The sequence below is a fragment of the Macrotis lagotis genome, chromosome X (genome assembly GCF_037893015.1).
Source record: "Macrotis lagotis isolate mMagLag1 chromosome X, bilby.v1.9.chrom.fasta, whole genome shotgun sequence".
Taxonomy (NCBI): Eukaryota; Metazoa; Chordata; class Mammalia; order Peramelemorphia; family Peramelidae; genus Macrotis; species Macrotis lagotis.
The window spans coordinates 83,773,031-83,790,418 of NC_133666.1; the positions used below are offsets into that span (position 1 = coordinate 83,773,031).

At 44.1% G+C, this 17,388-nt stretch overlaps 1 long non-coding RNA gene across 1 annotated transcript; it reads right to left on the reverse strand.

Moving 5' to 3' along the window:
* Positions 1–897: 897 nt before the first annotated feature.
* LOC141503379 (uncharacterized) lies at positions 898–10,892 on the reverse strand. The gene is made up of 4 exons (XR_012472828.1): positions 10,831–10,892; positions 2,604–2,743; positions 2,142–2,407; positions 898–1,241 (listed from the first exon to the last, which is right to left on the reverse strand). It is a non-coding gene; the product is annotated as an uncharacterized LOC141503379 (long non-coding RNA).
* Positions 10,893–17,388: the final 6,496 nt, after the last annotated feature.

Genomic DNA, 17,388 nt, shown 5'->3' on the forward strand with positions numbered 1-17,388 from the left:
TGTTTTGTTGGACACCTTATCAGAACTCCTCCTTCTTTACATAGCAGACTATGTCCAACTCTGTGTTTGCAAGGACATGAGAACACTGTGCCTATAATGAGAAAACGCTCAAAATCATTGACTAGAGAAATGCTAATTAAAATAACTGAGATATAGCATATTAGACCTATCAGATTGGCCAAAATTATAGATGGTTGTCAAGTGAGGAATGGCAAAAGGAGCTGTGGTATATGATTGGGACGGACTACTGATGTGATTTAAGAAATGAGCTGGGGGGGGGGTGTCAGTTAAGTGGCACAGTGGATAGAGCACCAGTTTGGGAGTCAAGAGGACGTGCCTTGCAAAAACCACAAAAAAGAACAACATCCATCTCTACTATTGTCACCAGTGATGGGGACAGCGAAACATGTGCAGATCTTTGATATCATTTGACATCATGTCATCTTCCCTCCAGTTTTATTTTATTTATTGATTCATTATTTATTTCTGTTAGTTGAATGCCCCCCCACTGAACACGCCTTAAAACTTTCACTTTTCCTGTCCCTTTGAGACAATACATGAGCACTCACGTTTGGAAATCTGTATGAAGAAATTATTAATATTTATATATGGAGGGAGAATATGTGAATACTCACATGCCAATGAACAGAAAATACAGGAATACCCATCTATGAAGAGATATATCCTAATTTTCCAATACACTTTTCTATGAGAGTTTAGAAATGATTGTGTTCTAAATCATTTTTTGCCCTTGCTTGCCAGATCTCAGGAAATGAGTAAAATGTTTCTTTAGGCCCATTTGTGATGCTCCCTTTTATCGACGCACTATGAAAATATATCACTTATAAGGCTATATTAAATATAAATTAACAGCATATAATTTTTGTCAAAGCCCATCATTTTAATCACTACTATCCTGTTGGGACAAATTGGAGTGAGTTTTTCTGGAGGCCACAATGGATCACGTTTTGTTCCTATTTCATACTGTCAGTATTGTTGCTAAGGTATTGGCTAAAACTGCCCAGTCTCTAAAACTGTTGACAAAGGAATTTTAGTTACTGGTGAAATTGTTTTCCTATTTGGGTGTTTTCACTTTAATGGACAATTAATTTAACTTCGAGCCTAATGATCCTTTTTCTTCATTCTATTTGCATCAGATCCACTGTCTTAATGATGTCACTGAGGTCCATCTCTGTAGATTGGAAGGAGTCTCTGATCCAAGGTAACAAAACCTGACTCACCTGTTAGGAAAGAAAAGAAAAGAGTAAGTGAATTATGCTCAAGAGAATATCTGTGTTCCTTTCTCACCTTGATTCCCAGAACTCCCTTCTACAACCCAAAACAGGTATCCTTGTCCACCACTACCACACTGGGCATATCCAAGGCACATTTTCCCTCCCTAGACTGAGAGTTCTCTGAGGGCAGTGCAGAAGGCCCTGGCCTAGGCTAACACCTCTAAGCTCCAGGAAAATGTTGAAGGAGGGCTGACCCAAGGGCCAAGGGACTTTTTCTTACTCTCCATCTTCATCATCATATTTCTAATCCCCCCCACTCCAAATCACTAGCTCTATAGGTAACCTGCCCAAATGTCACTGTAACCTACCTCTGGGGAGTGTCTTCAAAGAAACCTGCAGCCTATAAAAATTTGAGTGGCAGAAAAAGGAGCAAGATGGAAGCCAGTGAGTCTGGCAGGGAGGCAGCAGGGAGAGACTCAAGATTTCCATCTGCCCCATTGATTGACTCTGTGAGCTTGGCCATGGTCATGCCCTCCCCTTGACCTCAGTCTCCTTTTTCTTCGATGAGAAGTTGGACCAGATGAGCTCTGAGTTGTCTTCTAACCCTCCATCTTACCCAAAACTAGAAGCCCATTCATCCCTCACCCCCACATCCTGACCACTTGTCACCCCACTCTAGCAATTTTACCCCACCCCCACCCTGTCTTGAGCTTACCTGGGTAGTTGGATGCTTTCCCTTGTTTCTGCCCCCAACTACTAGTCTAACCCTAAAGATTGGAAGGAAGCCTAGTTCTACCCTGGATGTGCCCTCCCATCTCACAGAGGCTTTCAGACTTCAGAAGGTGGTTGTGGGGGTGGGCTGGAAACATAAAGACCCCAGGGCCCAGCTGGGGCCCACTGTCCCACCTTGGGAACGAGTCTGTTGTTCTTGAGATGGATGATTCGTGGGTTCTTTCGAAATCTCTTTCTAAGTCTCATTCGGCATCTCCGTCTGCGATGGACCCGGTTACGAATGCGGTGCATATTGTGATGCTTGCGTAAGGTCTTGGGGTGTGGAGGGGGGAGGGGGAAGGGGGAAGGGATGGGGTTACGTGGAGGGGGAGGGGGGAAGGGGAGGGGGAGGTAGTGGAAGGGATGTTGCTGAAGGAGGCAAAAGCTGGGTATGACCGAACCTGGAGAGACAGGCCCTGAGATGATGTAGCCATCTCTATGACATGTCGTGGCTCACGTTTCTGAGCCAGGAGCCCCCTCCCCAGCAGTCCTGCCCCAACCCTTTCACCACACACCCATGCCCTCTGGGCCTTCTAGCATCCACCCCTCAACCCCCCAACCTCTGTTGTAGGCCACCGACATGCCTAATGGGCTTACCTGCCATCTGCCACTCTTGGAACAATATAGATGCTTTTAATCTCTCTCCTTCAACAAAGTTGGATTTCCTTGTACCTTCATCTGCACGAGCTTTCATCGAGTCCCTCTGTTTCTCTTATGGTAGTTCTCAGGTGTTGTATCTACACATTGATATATATACTGATTTTAGCTATATATTTCACTTGCATAAATTATGTTTAGAGTTTTATGTAGGAGTATTTTCCATGTACATAGTAACAAGACTCATATATCGGCTTTGCATGGTCCTAAGGATGTGTGAATTCACAGAAGCTTCACATTATCATGCATACTTGTCCATAAAGCCCCTAAGTCTTTTGTCTGAACACACACAACTCTACACATACATACACATATTTCTGAGAACTCACACACATTGCCTCCCAAGGTCAGAAGCAGTGGAGCTTTCAAGAATGTTCAGTCAGAGGTCTGGGTAAATTAAGTCCTCCCAAGGCCATGGAAGGAAGGAATGAAGGAAGAAAGGAAGGAAGGAACAAAAGGAGGAAGGAAGGAAAGAAGAAAGCAAATAAGAAAAGAATGAAGGTAGGAAAGAAAGGAGGAAGGAAGGGAGGAAGGATGTGAGAAAGCAAGGATGGAAGGAAAGAAGGAAGGATGGAAAGAAGGAAGGCAGGAAGAAGGAGGGAAGGGAGGAAGGAAAGACGGGAGGAATAAGAGAAGGAAGGGAGGATGGAAGGAATTAAAGAAATAAGGAAGGAAGGAGGGAAGGGAAGGGAAGAAGGAAAGTAGGTAGGAGGGAAGGGATGAAGGAAAGTAGGGAAAGAAGGAGGGCAGGAAGAATGGAAAGAATGAAGGGAGGAAGGAAATAAGGAAGGAAGGAAGGAAGGAAGGAAGGAAGGAACGAGTCTAGGTAGGAGGGAAGGAAGGAACGGATGGTAGGGGGAATGAAGGAAGGAAAGATCGAAGGAAAGATGGAAGGAAAGAAGAAAAGAAGGGAGGAATAAAGGAATTAAGGGAGGATGGAAGGACGTAAAGAAATAAGGAAAGAAGGAAGGAAGGAAGGTAGGAAGGAGGGATGGAATGAATGAAGGAAAGAGGAAGCAAGAAAAGAAGGAAAGAAGGGAGCAAGGCAGGAAAGAAGGAAGGAAGCAAGGGAGCAGGGAAGGAATGGAGGATGGAAGAATGGAAGGAAGGAATGAAGGAATGAAGGAAGGAAAGAAGGAGGGAAACAGGGAAGGAAGGAAGGCAGGCAGGAAGGAAGGAATGAGTGTAGGTAGGAAGGAAGGAACAATGAACAAAAGGGGGAATGAATGAAAGATAGATGGAAGGAAGGAAAGAAGGGAGGATTAAGGTAAGTAAGGGTGGATGGAAGGAAGTAAAGATATAAGGAAGGAAGGAGGGAAGGAATGAAGGAAGGAAAGAGGGAAGCAATAAAAGAAGTAAAGAAGGGACAAGGAAGGAAGGGAGGGAGCAAGGAAGGAGTGGAGGACGGACAGAGGGAAGGAGGGAAAGAGGGAAGGAAGGAGAGAAGTAATGAGGGTAGGTAGGAGGGAAGGAAGGAATGAACGAAAGGGCTAATGAAGGAAGGAAAGATGGAAGGAAGGAAGACAGGAAGGAAGGAAAGAAGGAACTATAGATGGAAGGGAAGAACGGAGGTAGTTACAAAGGATGGAATGAAGGAAAGAATGAAAGAATGAAGGAAAGAAGGATAAAAGTAAGAGTGGAAAGAAGTAAAGAAAGAAGGAAAGAAGGAGGGGAGGAAAGAGGGCAGGAAAGAATGGAGGAAGCAAGAAGGGAGGGTAGGAATGCTCCAAGAAATGAGGGAAGGAAGGAAGGTAAGAATGTAGCGGTAAGGAAAGAAGGAAGGAATGTAGGAAGGAAGGAAGGAAACAAGGAACTTTGGAAGGAAAGAAGGAAGGAAGGAGGCATGCAAGCAAGGAAGGAGGGAAGCAAGAAAATAAGTAAGAAAGGAGGAAGGAAGGAATGAAGGAAGGAAGGAGGGATGAATCAGTGGGGGAAGGAATGAAGGAAAGAAATAGGGAAGCCAAAAAAAGGATGGAAGAGAGGAAGGAAGGAAGTAAACAAGGAAAGAAGGAAGGAAGTGAGGAAGGAGTGAAGGAAGGAAGGAAGGAAGGAAGGAAGGAAGGAAGGAAGAAGGGAAGCAAGAAAAGAAGGAAGAAAGGAAGGAAGGAAGGATGAAGGGAGGAAGGTAAGAAGGAAGGAAGAAAGGAAAGAAGGAAGGAAGGGTGGAAGCAAGGATGAAATAGAGGAAAGAAGGAAAGAAGGAGGGAAGGTGGAAGGAAAGAAGGTGGAAGGAAGGGAGGAAAGAAGGGAGTTAGGAAGGATGTAAGGAGGGAAAAAGGAAGGAAGGAATGCAGGAGGGAAGGAATGAAGAAAAATAGGGAAAGAACAAGGGAAGAAAACGGAAAGAATGAAGGGATGAAGGAAACAAGGAAGGGGGCAGAATGAAGGAAGTAATGTGGAAAGGAAGGAAGGAAAGAAGGAAGGAAGGAGGGATGAAAGAAGGGGGAAGGAATGAAGGAAGGAAGGGGGAAGCAAGGAAAGAAGGGAGGAAGGAAGGAAAGAAGGAAATAAGGAACGAAGAAGGAAAATAAAAGGAAGGAAGCACGGAAGGCAAGAAGCAAGAAATGAAGAAAAAAGGAAGGAAGGAGGGAAGGATGAAAGAAGGAAGGAAGGATGGAAGGAAGGAAGGTTGGAAGCAAAGAAGGAAGGGGGGAAGCAAAGAAGTTTGGAAGGAAGTAAGGAAAGAAAAGAGGAAGGAAGGGAGTAAGAAAGGAGAGAAGGGAGCAAGGAAAGAAGGGAGGAACGAATGAAGGAAGGAATGAAATAGGGAAAGGAGGAAAGAAGTGTGGTATGAAGGATGAAAGGAAGGAATGAAGGAAGGAAGAAAATGAAAGAAAGAAGGAAGAATGGAAGAATGGAAGGAAATAAAGAAAGAAGGAAGGAAGGAAGTAAGCTATGAAGGAAGGAAGGAAGGAAAGAAAGAAGGAATGGAATAAGGATGGTAGGAAGGAGGGAAGGAAGGAAGGATGGATGGATGGAAGAAAGAAGGGAAGGAGGGAAGGAAGGAAAAAAGGAAGGAAAGAAGTAAAAATGTTGGAAGGGAGGAAGAAAGGAAAAAGGGAGCAAGGAACGAAGGGAGGAATGAAGGAAGGAAGGAAAGAATGAAAGAAGGAATGAAGGAATAAAGGAAGGATGTAAGGAAGTAAAGAAAGAAGGAAAGAAATAAGGATAGTGTGAAGGAGTGAAGGAAGGATGGATGGAAGGAAGGAGGGAAGGAAGGAAGGAGGGAGGAACGTCGGAAGGAAGAAAGGAAAGAAGGAAGGAAGGAAGCTAAAAAGGTTGGAAGGAAGGAAGGAAAGGAACGAGGAAGGCATGGAGGAAGCAAGGATGAAAGGAAGGAAGGAAGGAGGGAAGGGAGGAAGGAAAGAAGGAATGGTGGAAGGAAGGGTGGAAAGAAGGGAGTTAGGACGGATGGTAGGAAGGAAAGAAGGAAGGAAGCTAGGCAGCAAGGAAGATAGGAAGGAGGGAAGGAAAGAAGAATGGAAGGAAAGAATGGAGTAAATAAGGAAGGAGGGAAGATGGCAAGGGAGGAGATTAGGAAGGAGGGGAGAAAGGAAGAAAGGAAAGAATGAAGAAAGCAAGGGAAGAAGGATGGAAGGAAGGGAGGAAGGAAGGAGTGAAGGACCATCTGGAAAAACAATGGAGAGAAGGAAGGAAGAAGGAATGAAGGATGGAGGGGAAAAAGGAAGGAACAAAAGAAGGAAGGAAGGAAAGGAGTAAGGAAAGAAGAAAGGATAGAAGGAAGGAAAGAAAGGAGGGAGGAAGGAAGGATGGGAGATAGCAAGGATGGAAGGAAAGAAGGAAGGATGGAAAGAAGGAAGGCAGGAAGAAGGAGGGAAGGGAGGAAGAAAAGAAGGGAGGAATAAGGGGAAGAAGGGAGGATGGAAAGAAGAAAAGAAATAAGGAAGGAAGGAAGGAAGGAGGGAAGGGAAAAGAAGAAGGAATGTAGGAAAAGAAGGAGGGAAGGAAGCAAGTAAACAATGAAGCTATGAAGGAAGGAAGGGAGCAAGGATGGAGTGGAGGTAGGAGGAGGGATGGAAAGAAGGACAGAACGAGGGTAGGTAGGAGGGAAGGAAGGACTGAACCAAATGGGGAATGAACGAAGGAAAGATGGAAGGTAGGATGGAAAGGAGGAAGTGTAGAAGGAAGGGAAGAAAGAAGGGAGTTAAAAAGGATGGAAAGAATGAAAGAATGAAGGAAAGTAGGAAAAAAGGAAGGATGGAAAGAAGTAAAGAAAGAAGGAAATAAGGTGTGGAGGAACGAAAGAGGGAAGCAAGAAAAGAACGAAAGAAGGGAGGAAGGAAGGAAAGAATGAAGGAAAGACAGAAGGCAAGATAAAAGGAAGGAAGCAAGGAATTAAAGAAGCAAGAAATGAAGAACAAAGGAAGGAAGGAGGGAAGGATGAAAGAAGGAAGGAAGGAAGGAGGTAAGGAAGCTAGGAAGGAGGGCAGGAAAGAAAGAAGGAAGGAAAGAAAAATGGTAGAAAGGAGGGAAGGAAGGAAGAATGGATGGAAGGAAGGAGGGATGGAAGAAAGGAAAGATGGAAGGAAGGATTAAAGGAAGGAAAGAAGGAAGGAATGAGGGAAGGGAGGAAGGAAGGAAAGAGGGAAGGAAGGAAGGCAGGAAGGAAGGAATGAGTGTAGGTAGGAGGGAAGGTAGGAAAGAACAAAAGGGGGAATGAAGGAAGGAAAGATGGAAGGAAAGAAGGGAGGAATAAGGGAAGGAATGGTGGATGGAAGGAAGTAAAGAAATAAGGAAGGAAGGAGGGAAAGAATGAAGGAAGGAAAGAGGGAAGCAATAAAAGAAGTAAAGAAGGGACAAGGAAGGGAGGGAGGGAACAAGGAAGGAGTGGAGGAGGGAAGGAAGGAAGGAGAGAAGTAATGAGGGTAGGTAGGAGGGAAGGAAGGAATGAACGAAAGGGCTAATGAAGGAAGGAAAGATGGAAGGAAGGAAGGAAGGAAGGAAGGAAGCAAAGAAGGAAGTGTAGAAGGAAGGGAAGAAAGAAGGAAGTTACAAAGGATGGAATGAGGGAAAGAATGAAAGAATGGTGGAAAGAAGGATAAAAGTAAGGATGGAAAGAAGTAAAGAAAGAAGGAAAGAAGGAGGGGAGTAAAGAGGGCAGGAAAGAATGGAGGAAGCAAGGAGGGAGGGTAGGAATGCTCCAAGAAATGAGGGAAGGAAGGAAGGTAAGAATGTAGTGGTAAGGAAAGAAGGAAGGAATGTAGGAAGGAAGGAAGGAAACAAGGAAGTTTGGAAGGAAAGAAGGAAGGAAGGAGGCATGCAAGCAAGGAAGGAGGGAAGCAAGAAAATAAGTAAGAAAGGAGGAAGGAAGGAATGAAGGAAGGAAGGAGGGATGAATCAATGGGGGAAGGAATGAAGGAAAGAAATAGGGAAGCCAAAAAAAGGATGGAAGGGAGGAAGGAAAGAAGTAAACAAGGATAAAAGGAAGGAAGTGAGGAAGGAGTGAAGGAAGGAAGGAAGGAAGGAAGAAGGGAAGCAAGAAAAAAAGGAAGAAAGGAGGGAAGGAAGGATGAAGGGAGGAAGGTAAGAAGGAAGGAAGGAAGGAAGAAAGGAAAGAAGGAAGGAATGGATAGGAAGGATAGGAAGGACGGAAGCAAGGATAAAGGGGAGGAAAGAAGGAAGAAAGGAAGGAGGGAAGGAGGAAGGAGGGAAGGAGGAAGGAAAGAAGGTGGAAGGAAGGGAGGAAAGAAGGGTGTTAGGAAGGATGTAAGGAAGGAAAAAGGAAGGAAGGAAGGAAGGAATGCAGGAGGGAAGGAATGAAGAAAAGTAGGGAAAGAATGAGGGAAGAAATAAGGAAAGAATGAAGGGAGGAAGGAAAGAAGGAAGGAAAGACAGAAGGCAAGATAAAAGGAAGGAAGCAAGGAATGAAAGAAGCAAGAAATGAAGAAAAAAGGAAGGAAGGAGAGAAGGATGAAAGAAGGAAGGAAGGAAGGAGGTAAGGAACCTAGGAAGGAGTGCAGGAAGGAAGGAAAGAAAGAAGAAAGGAAAGAAGAATTGTAGGAAGTAGGGAAGGAAGGAAGAATGAATGGAAGGAAGGAAGGAGGGAAGGAAGAAAGGAAAGATGGAAGGAAGGGAGGAAGAAAGGATTAATGAAGGAAAGAAGGAAGGAAGGAGGGAAGGGAGGAAGGAAGGAAAGAGGGAAGCAAGGAAAGAAGGAAAGAAGGGAGGAAGGAAGGAAAGAACGAAGGGAAGATGGAAGTAGGCAAGATAAAAGGAAGAAAGCAAGGAATGAAAGAAGCAAGAAATGAAGAAAAAAGGAAGGAAGGAGGGAAGGATGAAAGAAGGAAGGAAGGAAGGAAGGTGGGAAGGATGGATGGAAGGAAGTAAGGAAGGAAGAGGGAAGGAAGGGAGGAAGGAAGAGGGAAGGAAAGAAGGAAGGAAGGAAGCAAAGAAGGTTGGAAGGAAGAAAGGAAAGAAAAGAGGAAGGAAGGAGAGAAGGGAGCAAGGAAAGAAGGATGGAATGAATGAAAGATGGAAAGAATAGGGGGAAGGGAGGAAAGAAGTGAGTTACAAAGGATAGAAGGAAGGAAAGAAGGAAGGAAGGAAAGAATAAAAGAAGGAAGGAAGGCATAAAGGAAGGACGGAAGGAAGTAAAGAACGAAGGAAGGAGGTAAGGAAGCTAGGAAGGAAGGAAGGAAAGAAACAAGGAAGGAAAGAAAGACGGAAGGAAATAAGGACAGTAGGAAGGAGGGAAGGAAGGAAGGAAGGAAGGCAGGAAGGAACGAGGGTAGGTAGGAGAGAAGGAAGAAACGAATGAAATGGAGAATGAATGAAGGAAAGATAGAAGGAAGTAAGGAAAGAATGCTGAAATAAGGGAAGGAATGGAGGATGGAAGGAAGTAAAGAAATAAGGAAGGGAGGTTAGAGGGAAGGAATGAAGGAAGGAAAGAGGGAAGTAGGAAAAGAAGGGAAGAAGAGAACAAGGAAGGAAAGAAGGAATGAAGGAAGGGAGGAAGGAAGGAAGGGGGAAGGAAAGAAAGAAGGAAGCATAGAAGGAGGGGAAGAAAATAGGGAGTTACAAAGGATGGAATGAAGGAAAGAAGGAAAGAATGAAGGAAAGCAGGAAAAAGGATGGATGGGAAGAAGTAAAGAAAGAAGGAAGGAATTAGTAGGGCAAGGAGGGAATGAACAAAGGGAGGAAGAAAGGAAGGAGAGATGGTAGGAATGTTCCAAGAAAGGAGGGAAGGAAGGAAGGAAAGAATGAAGGGGGAAGGAAAGAAGGGAGCTAGGAAGTGATGGAGGAAGGCAGGAGGGAAGGAAGGAAGGAATGAAGGAAGGAAGGAAGGAAGGAAGGAAGGAAGGAAGGAAGGAAGGAAGGAATGAGGGTAGGTAGGAGGGAAGGAAGGAGGGTAGGAAGGAGGGAAGGAAGGAGGGAAGGAAGGAGGGAAGGAAGGAAGGAGAGAAGAAACAAAGGAAGGAACGAGGGACGGAAGGAGGGAAGAAAGGAAGGAATGAAAGAGTGAATGATGGAAGGAAAGATTGAAGGGAGCAAGGAAGGAAGGAAGTAAGGATGGAATGGAATGGAGGAAGGATGGAAGGAAGGGAGGAAGGAAGGAAAGATGGAAGGATGGAAGGAAATAAGGAAGGAAGCAAAGAAGGAAGAAAGGAAGGAAGGAAGGAATGAATGAAGGAAGGGATGAACCACGGAAGGACAGACGGTTGTAAGGTAGGAGGGAAGGAGGAAGGAAGAAAGGAAGGAAGTTAAGACTGAAGGAAGGAAGGAAAGAATGAAGGGAGGAAGGAAAGAAGTAGGGAAGGAAGGAAGGAAGGAAGGAAGGAAGGAAGGAAGGAAGGAAGGAAGGAAGGAAGCAAAGAAGGAAGAAAGCATGAAAGGAAGGAAGGAAGGGAGGGAGGAAGTTTGTAAGGCAGGAGGGAAGGAAGAAAGGAAGGAAGGAAGAGAGGAAGGAGGGTAGGAAGGAAGGAGGTAGGATGGAAGGAAGGAACGAAGGAAGGAAGGAAGAATGGAGACGAGGAATTGAGGAAAGATGGAAGGAAGAAAAGAATGAAGAATGGAGGATTTTTATCTAGGGACAGGGGGACGGATTGGCGTTAGGACACAAGTAGTCACGTAAATTAAACATACGGGGCCATAGGGAGGTGCAGAGGAGGTAGAGGGGAAAAGATTTGGGTAGTAGAAGCATACTCACGATGGGGCTGGCGGAGCGCAGGCGGTGGTTGACGGAATGAATGTTCGTGGGGCAGGTGATTGGTGCTGGAATGTTTGTGCGGTTGCCCGGAGCGGAGAGGAAGGGAGCGGACCAACGCCAACCACACAAAGGTGGGCCCCCTACGTCACAAGCTTAAGACTAATAGGGTGGTATCGATCCCAAATTCGTATTGGTCCAGCTCGTGACTCTTTGAGCTTCCCTGTGGTTGGAAGAAAATATCGGGGACGAGGTGACGGCTAGGTGGCGCAGTGGATAGAGCACTGGCCCTGGAGTCAGGGAGGACCTGAGTTCAAATCAGGGCTCAGACATAATAATAATTACCTAGATGTGTGCCCTTTGGCAAGCCACTTAACCCTATTGCTTTGGGAAAAAAAAAAAAAGAAAATATCGGCTGCGTGTGACAGCAGGGGTCCCGACCAACACCCAGTGGAGACTCAGGTGCCCCACGAAGGCCAAAGACAACCAAGAAACATCCGCTCTGAGGTAGGGAAAGCGTCCCCAACTCAGGGGCCTGTCTCACAGGGGGGTGGGTGCTGTGGGGGGTGAGTGGTGGGTGGACTAGAGTCCCAATAGCCTTGTAACATTGGATGGGATGGAGGCCTACCAGAGACCCCAAACTCATCTGGCCCAACCTCCTCATTTGGGTAAAAGGGCTACTGGGTTCTAGAGGAGGGTGGGGTCATAACTAAAGTCACACAGTCAGGAAGCAGTTGACCCAGACTTGGAGCCCGAGTCTCTCTTAACCTGTCAGGCTGACTGGTTTCCACCTTGTTCCCTTTCCCTCCTCCGACATTCATCCTTCGTGGGCCAAAAGTGCCTGGGAAAGCACTTCCAGAAGGTAGGGGAAAGCGTTTCCCATAGAGCTGGGATTCAGGTCGTCTTCAGTTAAGACAGTTGGGCTAAGTGAAGGGCAAACTCATGAACCTGTGATAATTCCCATGCCTTCCCTGAATGAGTTGCTTCCGTTTGTGTATTTCACAAATGGATCAATAATACACAAATATAGAGGAATAACCCCTAGCTGCTTCACAGAGCTCTACTTGGACATTGTCCTGGGTTCTTGAAGTTAATACCTAGCCAAGGTCCCTTAGTCCTGCCCATAGTCTAGTAGGGATAAGTGGGGAGATTAGAGGTGGACAGGGTGAATTTGTTATTGGTTAAAAAGAGTTAGGTCAAGGAAGGAGACCTTTGTGGAGCAACACCTGAGCAGAGTTTTCTTTTTTTTGCAAGGCAAATGGGGTTAAGTGACTTGCCCAAGGCCACACAGCTAGGTAATTATTAAGTGTAGGAGGCCAGATTTGAACTCAGATTCTCCTGACTCCAGGGATTGTTCTCTATGTACTGTGCCACCTAGCAGCCCCATGAGCAGAGTTTTCAAGGAGGGTAGGGGAGGTGGAAATAGTCCACAAAGCAGAGCTGTGATTTGTCCAGTAAAGGGACTAGGCTGGGTTGTAGAAATGGCTTGTGGGGATCAGACTTGGGAAAGGAGTCAGAATTGGCCCCTAGGCCAGAGCTCATAGACCCTTTCTTTTACACTCTGGGCAGATCCCCATATTTCTCCAACCAGGAGAAGAATTCTTAGACCAGCTGAAGAGAACATCAGCTTCGTGGAACTCACTGTGAAAATCTCTGTTTATCCAAGGCCTCAAATATAAGAGAACACCTTCTCCTGAAGATTTAGTAATTTTATATTTTTAAGCAAAAACCTCACAGGCTGACAAGATTAGCCACTAATTGTTTTTTTTTTAGGTTTTTGAAAGGCTAAGGAGGTTAAGTGACTTGCCCAAGGCCACACACATAGGTAATTATGAAGTGTCTGAGACTGGATTTGAACCCAAGTACTCCTGACTCCAGGTCCAGTGCTTTGTACAGTATGCCACCTAGCTGCCCCAGCCACTAACTTCTCAGAGAAGATAATGATGGTAGTATAAAAGTAAAAGAAAGCAAAACCAATAGAGATGTGGTCCACAATAAGAACCCTTCCAATCTGACATATTCCAAAAAAGTATTATTAGTTCAAAAGGGATGTGTGTTAAGAAAGGACACACACATACAGACATACACACAAACACACACACACATATATACATGACTGCACAACTCTTAAAAATCATTACATATAGAATTTATATATGTATATATATTATGCATTTGCCAAAGACAAAAGAGGGACTCCAAGTGCTTTAGTTGGTGTTTGATTTTCTTATCTGGCAACCAAGGATAAAAGAGAAATAGAATCTAAATTTGGTTATAAAATTTCCTGGAAATAATGGTTGAAAATTGGGCCTCATAGATGAATATTTCTGTATTATTTCTTTATATTAAAACCAAATATTCTCTCTCAATATACATATTGCTACAGATATGATCTCTCTATATTCATATATATGAAGACTCCTGTATTATCTCTTCCTTTTCATTTAGAGATATACATATCTCTTCTCTAAGTATTCACAAATATGTCAGTACTCTGATGTTATCTCTGTTCCAATAAAAGAGCAATCATTTATTCACTAAATGGGAGAATATAATACTGATGTGCTCCTAGTGTCTCTCTGGCTATTCAATTAGGTGAATACTTCCATATTCTCTCGATATAGGCACATATGAGTTGTTATCTATTTTATCTGTAATCATATACATGACGACTGACATATTCTCTCTGTATATTGGCCTAAGTGAGTACTCATAGGTATTTTCTATGTATTTCCATGTAAAATAGTCATCATATATCCATCTTTCTATAGTCACGTATAGAAGTACTCAGATGAATATAAATAGACATGGAGACCTATGAAGTAATAGATAGATATTATATGCATTATGTTTATTAATAGAGAAAAATACACAAAGATTAATGGATATAGGGTCAGAAAGAACTTATGGGTACAGATGAATATGAGTCTCATATGTGAATAGAGACAATATATGTTCTTAGATATATGGATATATTCACTACAGTCATATGCATGAATTGCCATATATTCTCTATAGATTCATATATATGTATGTACGTTCATGTATTCTCTGCATTAATATACAATAATGTGTCTATGTGAATAGAATACATTTGACACGCAATACTTATATGTATAAAGGAATTTTCCTTTAATGTTCTGGATCTTTTTGGTTAATTACTAAGCAAACTAGAAAAAGAAATTTTAGGTGAATTGGATCCAATAGCCAGAGATAGGTTAGGTGGGTTGGTGTATGGCTCTAACACCTGCTAACAGCTACATGTTACAGTAGGAATTAAGTTTCTTTGATTTTTTGAAGGGATATTTAGGTAAGAAGAAGGAAAGAATGAGAACAGCAAGAAGGATGGCTTGAAGCATGATTCAACCAATCCCTGTGGCTCACCACATTGATCTCTACCCTGATTGGCCCCCTGATACTGCTTTTACTCCACCTTCCCTTTGGGCATTGTGTGTTAAACAGATTGCTTGCTTTCATTAGGAATAGGTTTAACACTATCTAACTAATGGTACTCATGCAGTCTTAAAACAGTCTCCCTGGGGGTTCTGTGAATCCCTTTGAGGAGCATGAGTGCTCCTGGATTGAACAAGAAGAGGAGGGAATGTAAGACCCTGAGTGTCTAAACCTATGAACTTTTGCCTGAATGCCTGTTAGACCCTGAGTGTGGAAACCTATGAATGTTTGCCTGAATGTCTGTAAGACCCTGAGTGTTGAAACCTATGAACTTTTACCTCAATTCTACCCCTATGTCTCTGCCTGGTTAACTCTCTGAGTTTCTGCCTGGTCACCTCCTGGAGATTCTACCTGGTCAGCTCTCAGACCATGCAACAGGGGGGCTTCTCCGAGGACCTGCATCCAATAAGAAAACACTGCACAATCTCAAGACAATCAGCAGGCAGGTGCTTGGAAATCTCCCACTGGACCATATATAAGGTCTCCCCTCACTTTGCTACAGGTTCCAGGATCCTAGCCCTGTCCTAGGACGGAACCCTAGCATGAGCTAGTTTAATAAACCCTTGCTATTGCATCTCCATCGTGTTGAGTGCCTCTGTTCTGAAATGGGGGACTTTTCTTGGAAATTAACACTATATGAGGGTCACATGATAACCTGACCTCCTAAACTAGTGACTCTTGTCCTAGGAGTGACTGGAACAAGTCTGGGGGGGGGGGTGTCAATGTCTCCTGTAGACTTTAAGCTCCTTGAGGGCAGGGGCTGTTTTTTTGTCTTTCTGTGCCCACCCAAGCACAACACTAAGTCCATGGAAGAATATTAGAAATGTTTTTTCAATCAAAAATAAAATTCAAGGAACTGGAGTCTATTCTTGTGGAGTCAGGTTGCCAGTAACCAGGGGGCTCCCGGAGGTTCCTCCACCCCTCTCCCCAGTCCTCCAGGCCTTATTTGCATTTCCTCATCTCCTCCTTCAGTCCTGGGGCTCTGGGAGACAAGCAACTTGCTGTGGTCTCCCAATGCGACCTGGGAAGGAAGAAGAGGAAGAGAGGGAGCGAAGAGCAGTGTAGGGATGACAAGTACCCCCATTCAGCTATCTGCCCAGAAACCTACTGGACTCTGGAGTCCGGGGAGGGAGAGAACCTGGGATGGGTTTTAGGATCCATCTCCTTCCCCTTCTCCTCCCCGACTGGCTCAGATCAGGTTCCTCCTTAACTTAAAGGATAACCTGGAGTGGACCGTGGCCCTCCAGAATGTGTCTGCAGCTCAAAGAGAAAAATGACCCGGCCTATTTGGTCACAGGTGACCACACCCTCAGTGAAAACAAGACCTGGATCCCCAACTTTGATTGACAGAGACAAGAAGAGGGGACTGAAAGTGGCCGTTTCTGCCTCACCCAGGCTCTCCTCAATTCTCTCCCTCCAAGGGTCGAGCTAATGACTCTGGCAGGGGCACTCGTCCACATCGAGCGTCTCCTTTGCCCCAATCCCTCTTCTCAGTTTTTCACCAGGTAGAACAGAATAAAGTGGGTGAGGCAGGTCTCCTGGAATCTCTCAACAGCACAGATTTCCACTCCTGGCTCAAGAGGTAGGGGTGAGAGTGGACGGGAATAGTCCGGATAACAGGTGCTCAGCAGAGCCCGGGACAGACCAATCCCGAAGAGAGCCGATAGTCAGTGATGTCAGTGCCCAACTTCAGGAGCCCAGAGCCCCACTATCTGGCAGCCCCCCCAGCCAATATGCCCTTGGGCTAAGGTGCCCCACTAACTAGGGAGCCACCTGTGGATTGCTTCCCCTTCCCCACACTACCTCCCGACCTCTCTTTAGCCACCAGCCCTCCCTCACTTCCCTCCCCCCACCCCACCGCACCCCGACTCAAATCTGCCAATTCTCCTAAGCTCGCGTTCCGTTATCTGACTGCAAGCATTGCATGTGCCCTGCAGACAGAGTGGAGGACCCGGTTACCACAGTCTAGTCATCTCTGTGTTCATCCCTCTGGTTCCCTAATAAAACTGGATTTATTTTCTCTGTTCATATCCCCACGTCCTTGTATATGCTCTCATTATATGGGAGAACTCATACATTCTCTCTAAATATTCATATATGACTAGAGACTAAAGGATTTGTTTTGTAAGAGTCGAGAATAAGTGCATATTACCTATAGAACTCATGAGATGCTAGAGGACTCCCATAGTTAAACAGAATATAGAATCCCCCATCTATATAATAAACAAAAACAAAAGGAGATTCTTACATAGATGAATATATGCATATGAATATAAAGAGAATAGATTACTCAAATGAATACATAAAGCACTCATGGGAATGTATAAAATATGAATAAATATGAACAGAATGTATGAATAATCATAATAGAAAATTGTTCAGAAATAGAAAAATAGAAAGAGAAAACAGTACTCAAATGGGAATATAGAAAGCATTAATACATAAGAATAGAAAGAATAGTCTGAGTATTTGTATAAAGAGATTCCTCATATATATATGACTAAAGGGAGAACATTGTAGAGATAACAGCAATATTGTGCAACTTTGATGAACTCTTCTCAGCAATATAAAGATCCAAGACAATTCCAAAAGGCTTGTGGAGTAAAATACAACTGACATCCAGACAAAGAGCTACAAATGTAATTGCTGAACCAAACATATTCTACCCACATTTTTAATTGTATTTTCCACCTTGGTCTGTTTCTTCTTTCACTATATGATTAAGGTGGAAATGTTTAAATAGGATATCATATGTAAAACCTCTATCTGATTGCTTACCATCTCTGGGAGGAAGAGGGGAAGAGAGAAATATCTGAACTCAAGAACTAATAAAAAATACATGTTGAAAAGTATCTTTACATATAATGTGAACAAAAAATATTTACCAAAATATAGTGATCATTGAATGACACCACTTTTTTGGCACGAGTTGCTACTCTTTCCTTTACCTGTGCTATGGAAGGTTCTGCGGTAGGAAGTCCTATTTTTTGGACAGAAGGATAGACCTAATGGAGTACATGCTGGATTATCTCCCCTCTGTGCTGACACAGAAGCTAAGAGGATTTTGACATAGCTAGAAACAGGAGTAGCTTGGGTGTTTTGTTGGAC